This window comes from Aulonocara sp. 'chitande type north' Nkhata Bay, linkage group LG1 (genome assembly GCF_057382095.1).
Source record: "Aulonocara sp. 'chitande type north' Nkhata Bay isolate Kocher_YH1m ecotype deep benthic linkage group LG1, A_spYH_male_GT1.1, whole genome shotgun sequence".
Taxonomy (NCBI): domain Eukaryota; kingdom Metazoa; phylum Chordata; class Actinopteri; order Cichliformes; family Cichlidae; genus Aulonocara; species Aulonocara sp. 'chitande type north' Nkhata Bay.
In genome coordinates, this window is record NC_141344.1 from 37,709,586 (window position 1) to 37,715,585 (window position 6,000).

Here is a 6,000-nt window from a genome sequence, read left to right on the forward strand (position 1 = left end):
CTCACTCGTGGACGACTTTCACTGTTTGTAACCTGTACATGAGACTGTCCTGGAGCTTGTCCATCATGCTGTGTTTGTACAGTTAGCTGGGGTTCAGTCTGGATTAGCTGCATAACTTCAGGCTCTGGGACAGACACTGAGGGAACACTTCTCTTTACCACATCTGCATAAGATACTTTGGCTGTCTCTCCATCATGCTGTGTTTGTACAGTTAGCTTGGGGTCAATATGGATTACCTGCATAATTTCAGGCTCTGGGACAGACACTGAGGGAACACTTCTCTTTACCACATCTGCATATGACACTGTGGCTGTCTGAACACTGCTCTGCACTTCTGTGCTGGGAAAAGCTGAAACACACACCTTTACCTGCTCACTGCTCTGAGAAACATTCACCTGTTCTTTCTGCTTTTGCCATCTAAGCTTCTGGGACTGCGACCTTTGACCTTTTCTTGGCATTTTGCTGAAGTACAATCTGGAGCTTATATGTGGTTATACACAAATATAAACAAAACTGAACCTTGAAACACAGAAAAACGTACAACTCCTCAAGTTACTGTTAAATCTGAGAAATGTACTATTATACTGTAAAATGTTTTTATGAATATATGAATAGATGTTAAAAAGCTGATTTGTACTCCAAATTCAAAATAAAGGAAATTCAAAGTTCTCTGGAAACAATTTGGTCCGTTTTATTGTAGCTCTTAGAAACTGTATAATTTTACTTATATTTTTTTAACCAGACTGGTAAATAATTACAACTTCTATAAAATGATATGCAGAATAAATCTCAACAATCAACAGGCTATAATAAAAGTCTTAGCTCTTAGGGGAGTTTATGTAAATCTTTCAGATATCTAAAATTGAAATCAAATATATGGAGCTTTGGTGGTGTGGTGATAAGATGACAGGCGATGAGGATTCTTCAGCTGGATTTTCTGCAGCAGTCAGGAAACAGGAAGTCTGGGTCCTCAGGCACTTCTCGATGACAATACTAACTGAATACTTACACTGAGTGACAAAATGGGTTTGTCCTTAAATAATAGTACTATAAACTTGCAGTCAAATGTTATAGCCAATGAAACAGACTAACAGACTGGATCTAATTTATTATTTATCTGAATGTATGTATTACAAAATAACCAGATTATCTTATTACAAGTAAACTTATAAAGAGGTGATATTTTATACAATTGATCAAAGTAAGCCAAACTAGAAGTGTTAATTCCAAAGTGTAATGCAAAATTAAAATGACAAACGTAGGGCTGTGTAAGTAGTTTCTACTATAAGTTCTACTGTACTGTAATTCTACTACTGTATATTCAACTTGTAATTTCCAGCAAAATGACTGAATGTGAGAGCTTAATGACAGGAAAGAAAGAGCAGTGAGAGCAGAGATCTCTCAGAATTCTGTAACAGATAGATCAAGTTCTGGTAACTTGGATTTCTGAAAATTGGATTCTGAAAGGATTCTCAAAACTTGGATTCTCAAATTAGATAGAGCAGTAGAGATAGAGGGATACAAGATAGAATGGCTTTCAAATTAGATAGAGCGGTAGAGATAGAGGGATACAAGATAGAATGGCTTTCAAATTAGATAGAGCGGTAGAGATAGAGGGATACAAGATAGAATGGCTTTCAAATTAGATAGAGCAGTAGAGATAGAGGGATACAAGATAGAATGGCTTTCAAATTAGATAGAGCAGTAGAGATAGAGGGATACAAGATAGAATGGCTGTCAAATTAGATAGAGTTGGGAGAGTGATAGGATAGACAGAATTGCTTATAATGATAGAGAGAGAGAGGATCTTCTGCAGCAGGTCACCTGTAAGACACAAAAGGACTGGAATTAGTCGTATTTCCAATATGCTTGGATTTACCATATTCTTCAGATTATATGGCACACCTAAAATCCTGTCATTTTCTCAAAAACATACAATGTGCCTAGTGTATCGATTCTGGTTATGCTTACTGACCTCGAACAGGATTTCTGTGGTACACAGCGCTCAAAATTCTGTCAAATATTTTAGTAAGACTTCGGTAAGCTACAAAGCTGCGCTGCTTGATGTATTGTCAGAGCATTATGGCTACCATAGTCAGCACCTCGCAGAGTAATTTGTACGGTGCTTCAACATAACATTATGGTGTGTGTACAAGGACCTGGCACTTGCTAAGAGACATGCTTATGAAGCAGATTTCAAACTGATCAACCCATGAAGAGTTTGATGGATTTGTGGATGAGGAATGAACTGAAAAAGTGAGTGTATTGTTCTGTATTTTATGTGTTACAACTGAACAGTGTTGAGAGTTGTTTGTGAATGACTTGAATAAAGTTTGACTTATCTGACTGTTTGTTTGGGTTAATCTGCCTTAAAAACAGAATTGTTTATTGACGTTATGCCTTATAATTTCGAAAATACAGTACATGTAGGGCTTTAAATACTAAAGACTTCTACAGTAAATTATTGGAGTGAACAGAATGACAATGTTTAACAAATGATGGTGGAACTGTTATAAGGACATTTTTACATTCTATTAAAACAATAAACTAAGTCTATAAACTCAAACCAAGACGTGCTGCTACAGTAACTTACTGTAAATATTATATGGTCCAAATAAACCCGCACACTGAGGTTACAGCAGAGTTTCAGGCCTCCTGCTTTAAATACTTTATATCCATTAAACTCAAAATTATTTATTGACTGGCCAAAAAGAACACAAACCTTCTCACATTTGCCTAAAAACATCTTGATGATCAGCAAGAGCTGTGAAATGATTTCAAAACACTATTTTGGACCTTAATTAAGACAATTGAAATTCAAACAGCAGTCGCTTTCTAAAATATCGGATTTGTGCCGTTCACACTGTCATACCATGATATCATCACTGATACCAACATGACAAAAAAATCTGATTTGATGCGCTTTCGCCTGCAGTGTGAACTGCACTCAGGCCAGTCACTCAGGAAAAATACTTCTAGCGTTTTGACTTCATGCTAATTCATAAGTGGAATGAGAGAGACAATAAAAATCGATAGCTGTGGTGCTCTTAAGTGTTTAAGGTACCACCTATACTCACACTTAAATCCACAAACATAAGGAGAAATCAAACAACTGCATAAAGATGTCTCTGACATTTAACTATGTTTGGACTTGATAAGCCATCACAAATTAAAATCAGACATTAATGGGCTATTAAACTTCATTGACATTTTCTGGGGCAGTCAGTGGTCCTGTGTGGGGGCTTTGCTGCTACAGATTCTAAATCCTGACTATTTGTCTTTGCCCATGAGTGAATGGCAAGATAACACAAATAGCCAAACTACTGTAAGTAAATTACTAAACATTACCATTACTGTCTACTTACCAGCAAAGGCAAAGCCAAAGAGCTGTTCACTCTGTGTAACAAAAGACAAAGAACAAAAATACAGGCTCAGACAACTCCAATCAGCATTAGACAACAACAACTCTCCTCTGTTTTCTTTTTCCGCACCCTAATAAAGATGATCATCTTCATAAAAGGTAATATGTAGTTTTATCCATTTGCAATAAGCCACACAAGTTTCTGAGTCATGTAATGCTCCAAAATTTAGGTTCAGTTACATAAGAGAGTAGAGATCGTAACCAATGATTTGCTTCACCTACTACTACACACTTTATCAAATGGTGATGTCACAATTTAAAAGTAGGCAACAATCACAAATGATAGCTTGTATGGAATGTAGGCTTTGTAGGCTTTGACATTTGAGGTGGCCTGCATTCAAATTCTATTAACACAATAAAAACAAACACTCTATAAACTTACACCAAGACGTGCTGCTACAGTAACTTACTGTAAATATTATATGGTCCAACAAAACCAACACACTGAGGTTACAGCAGACAGTTTCAGGCCACTCTGTATGTATTTTGGCAAAATGAGAAATTTGGAGACAGCTAGTTTCTACACAGCAGTTTCTACATATTTCAGTCACATTTGGGGCATGTTTGATACACAGCAATAAGCACTACACTAAATCTATGATAAACTTATCATAGCTGATATTAAGGCCTAATTAGCAAAATTTAGTATGATGATAATTTCTTTGTAGATCATTTCATGATAAAAAGAACAGAAGTGAGTGCTGTATCTGAGCTGTTGCATGTAAGATCTTTGCTGGACATTCCCACATTTCTTAAACAAACAAACATGACTTTCAGACAGTTCATCTTTTGTAAATTAGGGCAGGATTATTTTCAAAAAACAGCCTTGATAAAAATATCAGGCCACTATAAAATGTCTTATGTTTATGTTTTCATCCCACCTATACTTTGCAAGTCATTATGACAAATTACAAAAAGCAGTTTTTAGGCAGTGATTTAAGGGAAGAAGCTTTTGAAATCCACAATGCCCTACCACCAGTGGTCTCAAACTCTGGTCCTTAAGGCCTGGTGTCCAGAAACTTTTCTATGTGTCCCTGTTGCAACACACCTGAATAACATTAGTAGGTCATTAGCAAAACTCTACAGAACCTGACTGCATGCTGAGGTGGTAATTCAGCCATTTGATTCATGTTATAGCAGCTCATGAGTGAATGAACATGATGCAATGAAAGTACTTTTAGAAGTACATTTTTCCAAACACTTAAATTACTTAAATTTGAGTAGTCTTAGGGGATGCCACTTCAGCACACAGTCAAATTCTATACTCTCACTAATGACCTACAAATGTTATTCAGGTGTTTTGTAACAGGGACACGTGGAAAAGCTTCAGGACACCGGCCCTTGAAGAGTGGAGTTTGAGACCCCTGCCCTATGTGAATATTTAATCGTCCCTAAACTGCCAGTCGTGAGCTGCTCTAATGTGAAACAAACACATATAGTTCTGTAAAGGTTTACAAAGAGATTTCTAAGGATTTGGAGACCCCAGAAAACAAAAACCCTCCCAGATATTGTAGCTGAACAGGCAAAAACAAGTTGCCTAATAATATCTCGATGATAACCAACAGCTGTGCTGACGAACTGCACTAAACTGAATCATCTATAGTGAGAGAAAAACACCAGCATTACAGTCAAACATGGTGCTGTTACTGTGATGTCCCAGAGTTCCTTTACTACTTCAGGACCATCAACTCATCAGGTCCTGGGCTTAAGTTTAATCACACTTAGGATCTGAAGCACACAAGCAAGTCCAATTGAATGAATGAAACAAAACACTTGGTATAAACTAATCAGTCTGGACTTTAATGAAATTAAGATACGTGGTATGACTTGAAAACCCTATATTGGGCCTTAATTACGACTTTTTTCTTTTCTTGCCTGCCCTGTTTGGATCTAATTAAGACAATTCTGAAATTATAGTGGACCAAAATCAACCAGTGATGTAAACCAGTCATTACCAGTTACTGTAAATGCTTGATGGTAATTGTTGCTATCAGGGCATCCACAGCTGGGTATTAGAGACCAACATGTTTTTACATTAGACCAGGTTGTTCTGGTTCAAAAATGAAATCATCACTTTAAAACTACTTTTTGTATTTATCCAGGTCATCCTTGTTAGATGATTTGAAACGTGAAAAAAGCATAAACAAAATAAATCTGCAAAGAAGAAAGACCTTTCTCAGCACTGTACCTCAGACAAAACCTTTACTTACCAGACTTGAGACGATCAGATCAGTATCCTAGAGAAAGGAAACAACACATCAGATCACTGTTTAATGACTTAGACTGTTAAACCTCTTCACACACAATCCAATTTACTGTGACATGAAATAACTAGTAAAATCCTCAATTTCTTCAAGCCTTTATGAACTCACTGTAGTCTAAAGAGGACAAACTTCAGTTACAGAGTCTCACATGGCGATAACATGTGTAATAAAGGCATGCATACTACAGAAGTGAAAAGAAGAGGCACCAATATTTGTTGGTACAGATTATGGCTTTTTAGCTCCATCATTTTCTATCACAAGTCAGTGTTTAATAAAGTGTGGAAAAACCACAACTGTTAGAATCAACGGAAAACC

General features: G+C 36.6%; 1 protein-coding gene across 2 annotated transcripts in view; it reads right to left on the bottom strand.

Moving 5' to 3' along the window:
* The window catches only part of sirt3 (sirtuin 3), a 44,044-nt gene that overhangs the window by 22,974 nt on the left and 15,070 nt on the right, over nt 1-6,000 (bottom strand). The gene's annotated exons all lie outside the window — the stretch shown is intronic.